The sequence below is a fragment of the Orycteropus afer genome, unplaced genomic scaffold (assembly GCF_000298275.1).
Source record: "Orycteropus afer afer isolate SDZICR_OR568_19922 unplaced genomic scaffold, OryAfe1.0 scaffold00001, whole genome shotgun sequence".
Classification (NCBI taxonomy): Eukaryota; Metazoa; Chordata; class Mammalia; order Tubulidentata; family Orycteropodidae; genus Orycteropus; species Orycteropus afer.
The window spans coordinates 1,574,780-1,588,232 of record NW_006921588.1 but is presented as its reverse complement, the minus strand read 5'-3'; positions in this window follow the sequence as shown (position 1 = coordinate 1,588,232).

The window sequence follows — 13,453 nt, the reverse complement described above, 5'->3', positions numbered from 1 at the left end:
GGACTGCTAAAAGAACTAACAGATCTGTCCTGGAGGAAGTGCAGCCAGAATCCTCCTTGGAAACAAGAATGGCCAGACTTCGTCTCACCTATATCGGTCATGTTGTCAGAAGGGACCATTCCCTGGAGAATGATGTCATGCTTGGTAGGGTGGAGGGTCTACGAAAGAGGGGGAGGCCTTCAACGAGATGGATTGACACAATGGCTGCGATGATGGGCTCAAGTATAGCAGGGATCATGGAGCTGGTGTGGGATCTGGCAGTGTTTCTTTCTGCTGTGCATGGGGTCGCTATGAGTTGGAAACGACTCGGTGGCACCTAACAACAACAACAACATATGCAGGATGAAGAGCTCTGGTGGCATAGTGCCTAAAGCACTTGAGCCTGGTCTGACTTGATGGCAGTGAGTTTGGTTTTTTGGTTTGAGATGTAGGACAATGAATTTAAGAGGTGAAAGATCAGAAAGAGCTTAAAACCTTTTTACCAGTACCTCAAACGTTTCTGCTTATTCTTTCCACAGTTCTTGCCATGAATCCTAATTCTATTATTTGATCTTGTTATTCTCTATAGCAAGAGTTGAGAAATGGACTTTATGTATAATGTTATCTCTAAAAATATGTTTTTTTAGAAAATGGTATATCTTGTTTCTTCTCTTTTTGAATTTATTCTTAGCATATTTATATCTAGTTTGAAGTTTCATTGTGCTTTGTCCTGTAGTCCCTAAAAATAGTGGTTCCCGCATACTCTCAGTTTATAAACTTCTTAGTGTTTCAGTAAGTTTATATAGTTATGGCTAAACCATTTGACTCCTACCCAGAAGGCTGATGGTTCAAACCCACCAGCCACTCCTTGGAAGCAAGATTGGGCAATCTACTTCCATAGTGATACTGCCTCAGAAACCTGAATAAGGGTCACTAGGAGGGGAGTCGACTCGAAGGTAGTGAGTTTTTGGGGACCATAGGCAAAAAAATAAAATGAAATAAATGAAAAGTTCTATTTATTAAATAGTTAGATTGTTAGGTGCAAACAAGTGAAAAGCTATAATTTCATGGTGTCTGACAGATGTTGCTCTCTTTTCCTAGAAATAAACTATTCCATGGTGTTCCCTTGTGTTTGTGCAATGCATTTGGGCACCCTGGAACATAGTTTAGGAACTACAGTTTTACGAAGCAAAATCTAAATGGAATGTTAACAACACTGGGAGTACTTTTGTAACTATTCGTTAGGCCAAAGAGAACAAATTAATCTTACTAACTAGCAACATTTTTGCCCTATGCCATAACCTTGTGCCTGTAATTTCTTCTAATTTAGGTGAATAAGAGTTTTGCTAATGTACATATATATTGCAAATGAGCTTTAAAAGACCACTTTAAAGTATAATAGAACAAAGGTATCACTTTGAAGACTAGGGTGCACCTGATCCAAGCCACGGTATTTTCAGTCACTTCATATGCATATGAAAGATGGAAATGAAAAAGGAAGACTGAAGAAGAATTGATGCATTTGAATTACGAGGTTGGCAAAAAAAATATTGAATATACTATGGACTGCTAGAAGAGTGAACAATTCTGTCTTGGAAGAAGTGCAGCCAGAATCCTCCTGAAAAGTCAGAATAGCCAGACTTCCTCTCTCATACTTCAGTTACGTTATCTAGAGGCCCCAGTCCGTGGAGAAGGACATCATTCTTGGGAAAATAGAGGGTCAGTGAAAAAGAGGATGGCCCTCAATGAGCTGTATTGCCACAGTAGTAGCAATGGACTCAAACATAGCAACAACTGTGAGGATGCCACAGGACCAGGAAGTGTTTTGTTGTTTTGTACTTGAGGCCATGATGAGTTGGAACTGACTCGACTGCATCTAAAAACAAGAATATAATAATGACTTAAACCATAGCTATTTTATAAACTTTTTGTGCTTACAAGAAAAAATAAAATACTTTGAAAAAGCTAGTGATTTTAAGATACAGTCATGCACAGCATAACTTCCACTGGGGCAATGTCCAACCACATATATGTCCATGGTCTTATAAAGTTATAATAGAATTCAGAAACCCTGACTAAACAACAGGTTCTAGTAAACACATCAACTTTCTGCATTTCTCTTGTATGCAATGTGCTTGTGCTACCTGGCATATGATGAATGGTACAGTACATATATAACTTACAGTACATAAGTCTTGATAGTCATAATAAATGCCTATGTATGTGCTATACTGTACTTTCTATCTAAAAATTTAACTGTGTAACAGGGTATGTTTTGAATCATAGGCAGGAGCATGAAATCTCAAGTGTTGCACTTCTCTTGAGTGTTGTAGCATTATTTATCTATTTAATTTTCTTTTATAAATATTATAGTGAAGTGCATCATGGCTCCCAGATGCAGTGCTAGTGATAGCAGCAGCAAGAGGCAAAAGGGAAGTATCGATTTAGAAGTGAAACAAAAGGTTATTAAGTAACACAAAGATGAAAATGCAGTGAAGGCACTTGCTCACAGTTTGAGCATGTCACACTTGACAATCACGATGATCCTCAAAAACAAAACAAAACAAAACAAAAAATTCTGTAGGCTTTTAAAGGATTGGCTCCACCCAAAACTACAAAGTTAATGAAAATATGAAAGGGACCTATAACAGAGACAGAGAAATTGCTGGTGACGTAGATTGAGAAGCAAACACAAAATAATTCCTCTCAGTAAGTTGATAATCACTGCTAATGCTTGTTCGAGTTGCTTCAAGGAAAAGCAGCTCCCGATTACAATATGGTGTTCACACACACACATCCACATCACATAAGGTCCTGTTTCACAGAATGTATGGTGGACATGGGAGCTCTGGTGGCATAGTGACTGCTAACCAGAGGCTGATGGTGCCAACCCACCAGCCTCTCCTCAGAAGGAAGACTGAGCAATCTAGTTCCATAGAGATAACGCCTCAGAAACCCAAGAAGGGGTCACTCTGAGTGGGAATTGACAGTGAGTTTGGTTTTGGGTTTTATCGTGGACATAGGGTCACTATGAATCAGAGCCAACTCAATGGCTAACAACAACAACTACAATATTGTGGAGAATAAGTGATGCAAGACTCTAATTAGCAGAGAATAATGAAATTATTAACTTGTAGCCACACCGTTTTGTGGACTTATAACTAGTACTTTTCAGTCTGGCTGCAGATCATGGCTATTATAGTACAGCTTTTATGTAGCTTCCTTGTCCTAGATTTAATGTATGGGCCTCTTGAGAAATACACTTGGCATTGTAATGTATTTCAGGTTCTATCTCCAAGGGTGATATGATGAAATAACACATAAATTTACTTTCAGGGTAAACTATTTCCCTATTAAGGCACTATCCATATTCATCCTGCTGAGGTAGAGGATAATAAAATAATCAAATGTAGATATTCAGCATGGGAGATACTCATGGATTTTATGTATATAGTCATTTCATATATAATTTTTATGAGGAATTTGAGGAAGCTTAACTAAGATTTAAAATATGCGGTTCTATATCAAGGAAACATTTAAAAGTCTTAGAGTGGAATATCTACATGGCAAATTATTGGAAAATATAAAAAAAAATAATAAAGTTTGGGAATATACTAAACCCATAAGAATTGTTCTCATCTTGATTTTTTTTTTCTTACTCAGACAAGCAAATTACCCTAGATTTCTATTGCAATTTTTATTCTTGTAAAAACATACTGAAATAATTAAGCAAATTCATAGAGTGGAATGATAAAATTGTATTAAAAGATGCATTGGGATTCAATGTGACCTTATTAAGTGAGGTGAGCCATTCATTAATTCAGATAACAGAACTTATTATCATAAGCTTTTGCTTATTCTATTGTTGAGCATAATCACATTCATATTTGCATATGCATATTAAGATAATATCATTTCATTAATTTCTGTACTGAACTTTAATCCTCATAGGAATAATTCTGAAAGTTTTAGATAGCACTATATTTTCAACTATACGTGTGTATTATTTTTGTATGTGCTTGAGTATAAACAATTGGAACTGTCAATTGCAATGTGTTTTTTAATCAAATCATCTAACATATATGTCTACTCATTAACCAAATTACATATTTATATGCTCAGGATAGAAAGTGGAGGGTATTAACTTCCATTACCCCCTTCAAACACAGACCATTGACTTGGCAGAGCCTAAGTTGGGAGCTCTGGTAGCATAGTGGCTAAGACACTTGCCTGCTAACCAGACGGCTGGCAGTTCAAACCCACCAGCCACTCCTCGGAAGGAAGGTTGGGCAATCCTACTATCCGTAGTGATACTGCCTCAGAAACCCAAGGAGGGGTCGCTATGAGTCGGGTTTGACTCGACGGCACGTAACAACAACAACAACAGCAAGATGGAATAAGAAGAAATTTCACAAGTTGGTAACTATAAACAATGTTGAGGAGGTCAGTCTACTTGTATGCATTTTTCTCAGATGTGTATATGAACTGTTGTTTCAGTGCCTATATGTTATACTATATATTATACTATAGAACAACATCCCAGGATTTTGTCCCTGAATTAGCTGCTTAATTCAGTTTTCATTCTATAAGTCTGACAGAACGTAAGTGTTAAACATGTGAATCTATGGCCATCCATTCACTACCATACCACTTTTGTGCCAAACTGTCTTCCATTGGTAGCTTAGTCTGAGACAATGTCCCATCAAATATTTTGTTGGGATGTGAGGCATTTTATAAACTCTCAGATGATGGTGTAGAAGAAAACTCTATGGAGTATGAAGGCAAACCCATGTTCAAAGTATGTACTTGTTCTAGAAAAGGACAAATATTGCACCTTCATGGTGGAAGGGCTCTTGCTTAACCTATGTGCTGGCTAGACTCCCCAAGAGATGGTGCCATGTATTTGGGTCTGATGATCTCTACTGTTGATGGATTGGGCATTCAACAGTGGTAGCAACTGGTGAGCCTTAGTGAGGAGAAATACATCTTATTAGACTCATGAATAGCCTTAATCAGTTACACTATGACCATTCTGTTCCATATGTTACACATATGCTGTACACTTGGGCCCATGATACAAACATGAGAATAGTCATTCTATCCATTTTATTGAAGACATCCTCCTTGGAGATGGATTCTCTTTGGTGTCCATTAACATAAGTTACTCATATCTGCAAGCTGTATGCCAGCTCCCCTACCATCAGCTACATACCCCTGAATTTAAGTTTTGTGTCTTTTAGGGCCTTGAACAATGAGCCAAGCCACTATCACAACAAGGAAGCAGCCTGTATCTGTACCTTTTGCCACCTCTCTTTCCATGCATAGTGAATGAAGAAGTTTACTGCTCTTATGTCTATCTGCTAGGAAGAGTTTTCTTTGATACTTATGTTAAGACCAACCCTGAGTGGTGCTGAAATGTGGTAGTGGTCCATTTTGTACCAACATTTTGTACTGCTTCATGTGTGAGACAGAATAATTTGTTTCCTCCATGAAACACAAGGAAAATAAGAAACTTCCAAAACACATTTCATTTTCTAGCATTCTATACCATCTACTGATGAAGATTAAAGACTATAGTTTGCAGTATGGATTACACCTCAAAATAAAGAAAACAAAAATCCTCAAAACCAGTCCAATAAACAGCTTCACGACGGGTAGAGAAAAGACTGAAGTTGTCAAGGACTTCATATTACTTGGTTCCACAATCAACACCAATGGAAACAGCAGTCAGGACATCAGATGATGTATTGTATTGGGCAATTCTGCTGCAAAAGACCTCTTTCAAGTGATGAAGAGCCAAGATGTCTCTTTGAAGACTAAGGTGTGCCTAACCTAAGCCATGGTATTTTCAATCACCTCTTAAGCATGTGAGAGCTGGAAAATAAATAAGGAAGACCACAGAAGAGTTGATGCCTTTGAGTTGTGGTGTTGAGAATAATGCTAAGAGTACCATGGACTGCTAAAAGGACTAACAGATCTGTCCTGGAAGAAGTGCAGCTGGAATGCTCCTTGGAAGCAAGAATGGCCAGACTTTGTCTCACCTACTTTAGTCATGTTGTCAGGAAGAACCATTCCTGGAAAAGGATACCATGCTTGGTAAATCCTCAACAAGATGGATTGACACAGTGGCTGCAACAATGGGCTCAGGTATAGCAGGGACTGTGAGGCTGGCACCAGCCAGGACAGTGTTTGTTCTGCTATGCATAGGGTCGCTATGAGTCAGAGACGACTCAACAGGATCTAACAACAAAAACATATCATTTTTTATTTATTTATGTTGTTGTTGTGTTTGCCAATGGCTCAGATTTTTTTTTTTTAATTTATAATATTTATTATTTTTCTGCTCACAAAAAAGGCTATAATTTGAAGAGGAATGGGATGTTTTATTTATGTATTTTTTAAATGTTCTTTACTTTTTTTTGGGGGGTGGGGAGGGGCAACCATGATGGATAGTACCTCATCTATAAATGTTTGTTAAGTTTGAAGGAATAAGTGATATCTCTGTCTCCTCTCAGTTTCAATTTTCTTCACAGAACGTTTCATTACATATGTTTTAACATATTTTTTTTTGTCTTCTCTTTTTCCATTAAAATATAAAATACACAATGGTTTACTTGTTTTGTTCAAAGTAAAGGTGCAAAAACCTTTGTTGAATTGATTAGCAAAATAACATACTTTTCTTGTTCACTGATATGTCTTCCGGTTTTGAATAACACAATGCATGTTATATACAGCAAGTACTCAGTGAAAAATTTTGATAAAAATATTGAACAATTCTAAGTAGCACTTGGCCAGGTGGTGGGTTCTCTCAGAACTGTTTTAGTCTTCCAACAGATAGAATCAGTCTCTACCTTAAATGATGGTTTTGGCTCCTTAAATATGTTTTTCATAAAGTTGCAGAAAGAAAATTTGAATCATTTATCAGACTGGCATAGGGGAAGAACTCTTTCTTTTATTTATACTCAGCTGTTATTCCTTATCCTACCATGACACGGTTTGGGTTTTCTATGATTCCAGGCACCTTATTTCCTTGGGAAAAAAATCTAAAATCAGATTTTTAAAAGTAAAATGGGAAGACAAGAAACCCTTTTTGTTATCTTTAGTTTACCTTATTGTTGGAAATAATTAAATTTTTAAAGATATATAAATATATATATATATATATATATATATATTAATGCTATAATTTGTTACCACAAAAAATCAAACTCATTGAGGTGATTACTACTCATAACAACGATCCCTCCTTAGGTTTCTGAGTTGGTATCTCTGTAGAATTAATTTGTTATATGCTTATTTATTTATAAAATATGGCAGGAAGATGGCCATAGATAATTTTTCTTGTAGTTACTTGGAAAATGAATAAGGACTTCATGTCCAATTTTGATACATCATATTGAGATTTTTAATCCATTCTTTTTGAGTTGAGTTTGGAAGGAGTCTGATTTCATGGCATCAAGTGAGGACAGCTCTATGAATATTTGTGACAAATGAATCTTTTATTCGCTTGAAAATTATGATTCAATTTGATGAAATGAAAAAGAAAATATGGATAATGTTTAATCACTACTGTCATATAAGAGCTAAGCTGTCAGCAGGATGCTGTGACACCTAGAGTTAGTCACTTCCAGCTGAGAGAGGCTCCACACAGCTTCTAATAGCTTGAGAAGCTGTGACTTGATATTCTGGCTCATTTATTAGATTCATTGTGTTTCATGTTTTATAAGAAATTCTGTATTTGAAACTAGCCTAAATAATGTGTTTTAATATTTTAAAGTCATACTATTATTTATATTTCCCTTTTTAAAAAAGAATGCAGGAATAATTTTAAAAGAACCCAAACATTGATTGATAAGTTTATAAAGCATAATGAAATATTGGGTAAATCAATCAACAAATGTCTATTATGCAGATAGTATCTGTCCAATCTTGTGCTGGGTCTTATCAATAATACATGCTCCGTGTCGCCTACCTTTGAGGTGTTTTTTTCTCTAGTTGAAGGGACAAAACTAACAGGCAGCAAATGACTATATGGCAATATAATTGTGCATAGAAAATACTTCATCAAGAATATATGAGACAGAGTTTAGTGATTTTAAGTATAGCAATGACTAAGAGAAAAAGAAAGAAGCAATATTTTACTGAGATGTCAGACATTTTGGAAGCCCACAGTTGGTAGTATATATGAAATCACTATGAATCAGGAATGTGGGTCTATAGCCAAAGAATTAGCAAAGGACAAACGCTGTCCTCTCCAAGGTGGAAGGGCTCTTATTTAAACCACCTACCACTAAGTGGCTGTTTGGACTCTCCAAGAAATTGTACCACATAGAGGTGTTAAGATCTGAAGACTGGGGGTGGATTTTCACATGTAGATACATGTAAATGAATCAGTTGGTAGGAACTGAAATTTTAGGCAGGACTAAGATAATAAGAAAGAATATTATGAACACGTCATTGTGCTCATTCTTGCTGTTCTCAACTCAGCTATGTTTTTGCTTGGAGAGACTCTCTAATTGTTTGTACTATTGTGAGATTCAGTGCCGTGCTTCCCGCCATAAGATTAGAAATGGAAGTGCTTTTCCTTTCTCTGCTCTCTGATGACAAAAGCTTTGAAAATGTGACATGGACTCAGACAATCAGTTATTCCCACGTGAAACTTTGAATCTGGAGTTACCGGCAGAAAGAAAAATGGTTATACTTTTTTAATACCAAATTCAATGAGTTCAATGTGTGCAGAACCAGGGCCCAGCAAGAGTATGCAGTAGTAGGGATACAGTCAACTTGGACAGCCCCCATTGAGAATGGTAAGTACTTCCTTTTGCTTATTTATTTATTTATTTTCACCTGTTTTTGAAGCCTGGTCCTCCATTTTGTAATCGGTCTTCAATTTCCTAGCATTATTCTAATCAAAATATAAAGTTTAAGTAGTTATGGTGGACTCAGAAGCCATGTAGAATGAGAAAAGAAATAAGAGAAATAAGGACATTTGATGGTTAAGTAGAATAATAGAATCCCTTTTATTTAGTTGCTCAGTGTCAGTCTGAGCCTTTTACATTTTCCAATGATACTCACTCAGTTTTAGTCTAAAATTGTTTTGTATTGTCATAATGTCTTCAAATAAAACTGTTCCAGATGTAAAGGAACAAGCACTAATAGTCTTGAAATTTTCCAAGGTGGCTAGACAAAAAATATAAAGTGTGACTGAGGGTGCTGATTTTATTTCCAAGAATGGGTGAATCTCTTCATAAATTTGCTGTTACTGTCTATGTATTTATTGGCAAAGATGTGCCAATAAAAACTTTGTGTGCATGTATGTGTCTGTATGTGTTTGTGTGTGTGTATACAAATGTTTAGCATATTTATGTTTATCCACATTCTGAAAGAGTCTTTTCTGGCTACATAAATAAGGGCTAAAAGTGGTGTTTTCTTAACAGAAAAGAAAAATTACGAAATTGTGCCCAAGAAATCATGGCTTGATGGGTATATGGACCTATGCACATGTTGTTATCCTGGATATATTTCAAAGTGTGGCTAATCCACTCATCTATTATCAAATCTTTTTTCTATATAGTACATAGACTCCATTTCAGTATTGCAAAAAGCGAAACATAATTTTGCATTTTTTAAAGTGGGGACAGAGCTTTTGTGGCTAAAAAATGTGAAGAATCTGAAATTGAAATATGAATTATTTGATTTTCATAAATGTGTCAAAATACAATATGAATTTTCAAGTATATCAGATCATGTTGAGACTTTAGCTATAAATAAGTTTTTGTGTTACTTATCACAAGCATGTGATCATCCAATCATTTGTTCATTCATCTATTATTCTACAAGTGTTATTTTGTGCTTTCCATGTGGCAGCCACTGTATTAAGCATAGAAAGATGAATAATATACAGATTTTTTTTCCCAGTGAAAGTTTCACAATTTTGTTAGAAGGTATAAATTAGCTCAATTATAAACAACTGTAAAATAAAATAGAAAAAGGATATGAAGTCAGAAATTTCAAAAAGAATTTCTAGAAAAGTTCAAATGGTAAAAAGGATTTTGCTAGACTCTGGTACTATGTGATGCCAATGATTTTGTCTGTCAAGGATACAGGCAGATTATATATTTAATCATTTCTTACTTTAATTTCAAAATACTTAATCTTCATTCAAGTTAAAATATTATAGAGGCACAAATTTAAAAACTAAGCTTAAAGTAAATACCTAAGAACTATAAAATTTTCTTAAGTCACAAATTTAAATTACCTGAAAGAGGAAGGGCAGTGAAAATAAAAAGCAGGTGACTGAGAATGTGATAATACTTGGGGGAAATACTCCCTCAATTGGTAGGTGCCCTTGAATGTTCACTCTTCTGTTTTTGCCATGAGCAATAATCCAGACCCTACTTTTTGCTCTTTCTATCAAAACAAGACTGATTTTCTATGCTATAATTCCCATTGCCTTGCAATTTCATTCCTTGGGTTATAGTAGATAAGTCATTCTTTTAATTATAACATAAAATGTGCTAGTTACAATAGCTTAGGGAATACATTAATCACTCATTGACATTTACATATTTAAATGTTTCATGCATCACACAATCCTTATAAGGAAAAATAATTTTTTTTTCTGACAGATTTTGCTAACTGAAGTATTGAAAACCAGGTGATTTTAATAATAGTATCTGCCTGGGTCTGACATCAAAATTCATTGGTGTTAACAAGTAACATGAGCATATCCAGAATTAAGGTTAATTGCTAGCTTTACTATTTTAGATAAAAGAAGTAGATTTTAAGGAGAAAAGTATAATTTGTGTGTAAAGTCATATATTTTTAGAGTCTACTTAAAATGACCTTTAATAGCCTATGTTCAAGCTCACTGCCATGGAATCAATTCCTACTCATAGAGGCCCCCTTTTCCAATGTGGTAAATCTTTACAGAAATAGATTGCACAGTCTACCTTCCACAGAATGGCTGGGGGATTTGAACCTCCAGTCTTCTGGTTCACAGCCAAATGCCTTAGGCACTATGCCACCAAAACTCCTTACCCATATTCCTAAGACATTTGACTGTTAACCAGCAGGTTGGCAGTTCAAACCTACCAGCCACTCTGCAGAAGGGAGACTGGGTGATCTACTTCCATAAAGATTCACTGCCTCAGAAACCAAAGAGGATCACCATGAGTCAGAATTGACTGTACGGCAGTGAGTTTTTTTTTTTTTTTTTTTTTTTTAATAGCTATCAATCAGACTCATAGAGACTTTGTAAGACAGAGATCTGCACCATAGGGTTTCCAAGGTTGTGAATTTTAATGGATATAAACTGCCACATCTTTTTCGGCTGACTGCCTGGTGGGGTCAAACCACTGACCTTTCGATTAGCTCCCCAGCATTTAGGCACTAAGCCACTAGGACTCTTAGTGAAATACACAGATTACACAATACTGCTCTTCTCACTAGAACATGCTGTATGCATGTCTAGTGTCTCTGTACAATTAAACTAAAAATGTCATGGAAAAAAACTACATAAATAATTTTTATTTAATTATTTGATCAGACAAATAAATGTGTCAGTTTATATATTGATGTGTTTTCTTACTTCATTTATTTCATTTTGTTCTCTAACAATATCCCAATCTCTAAGCCTTCAGATTCATGGAGTCAACAAATGTTACATCATCTATTTCATTTTTATGTGTATATTATTTGACTTCAAATCTGTAAGTGTATTTTAGAATTTTCTAAGTTCTTTTCAAATTTTAGATGAGCAACAGATACTGCAACAATTTCTCTCAATGTTGTATTTTCCATTTTGGTGAAGAATATGTTGTTGTTGTCGTTAGGTGTTAGGTGTCATCAAGTAGGCTCTGACTCATAGTGACCCCCAAAGGGTTTCCAAGCTGTAAATAGATCGTCAACAAGATGGATTGATTGACACAGTGGCTGCAACAATGGGCTCAGGTACAGCAAGGATTGTGAGGATGGAGGATGGCGCAGGCCAGGCAGTGTTTGATTCTGTTGTATGAGAGGTCCCTGTGAGTCGGAGCCACCTCACAGCACCTAACAACAACAGAGGCAGTTAACAACAGCAAAGCTGTCTATAGTCTATAAAAGGAATTGCTCTTTGTGAGTGAAGAGTACAGGTCACAATCTAGAGTAGTAGGTAAGTGATAAATACTCAGGAACTGGAGTAGTCCTACTAGAGCCAAAAAGTTTCCCTCAACTTCATTAGAAACTAATTAGAAACATGATGAATGAATTCAGGAGGAAAATGGGTGATCACTTAGGATCATTTAAAAATGTTACAGGTGTGGAAACTGAAGATAAGAGACATAATTGCCTAGGTTATGTTAAGTCAAGACTTACGTAGAGGAGAAAACGCTTGAAGTTGAAAGTATTTCTCCTAATATACCATTTTGCCCGCCTCAATGCCCAACAGGTGTGATAGTCAAAGCAGTATTCACACCTATGATTAATTTCACCACGTATATTGTGCCTCAATTTTAAAAATACAGGACACTCAGGTCATGACTTTATAAAGAAAGAACATTGGTGCATTGAAGGCTCAGTTACTTTGATATCTAAGACTTTTAAAAATGCAGCAAAATCATAGGAATTTAGCTATTCTTTGAATCTTAGCTTGACACTATCATTTGACATATTGCCTATGAATATTAACTCAGTGATGCCCTACAGACAAATCACACATAGAATGGACCATTGGATTGGAGAATTAAATAAAGCTGAAGGCTTTCTCTGTGCATTTAAAAGTATAAAGCAAACAACTGTTCCCAGATCTTCATTGAAGATTCACATATGGTATAAATACTCTTGAACATGGATGGTGACTATTGCCCCCATCATAGATCGTGAACAAAATATTTCTCTCAGGGATACCATTTTTCTACATCTCTTGAAATAAATATGGGCCAGTCCTTTCTTCATTTATTTCATTTTGCTTCCAGAGTGGCATACAGTGCTTCCAGAGTGGCATACAGTCAGAAAACCCAGCAGATCATTTGCTTATCTATTCTGCAGCAAACAGTGACCAAGGCCACCAGATCCCACAGTGCTGAGCAGACCTTAGGCTCCTGTGGCCTACTTATCTTCACAGTGGATACCAGTGCTTTGGGATAAATCAAGAAATATTGTCAGGAGAAAAAAAAGGTATATATGTAGAGAGAGAGTTTGGAAAATCTTTAATAAGAGGTCAGGATAAATGTGGTTATTAGGTTTCATTTTTCTAGTACTTAAGCAACTTTACCATGGCCTTCTCTATAGTGACTGTAATTTGAATGGTAGGATAGCAAATATCCCCAGAAAATAACTTGTACATGTCTGATGTTCCATAGTAAGCCTGGGGCCACAATAGGTCTCATTTATTAAAACCTAATAGTGGAAAACAAACAAACACAAGGAAAAAGTGCCAACGAAGCACAAATTTGATGGTCCTAAATGATTTTTTTTTGGGAGCTCTGGTAGC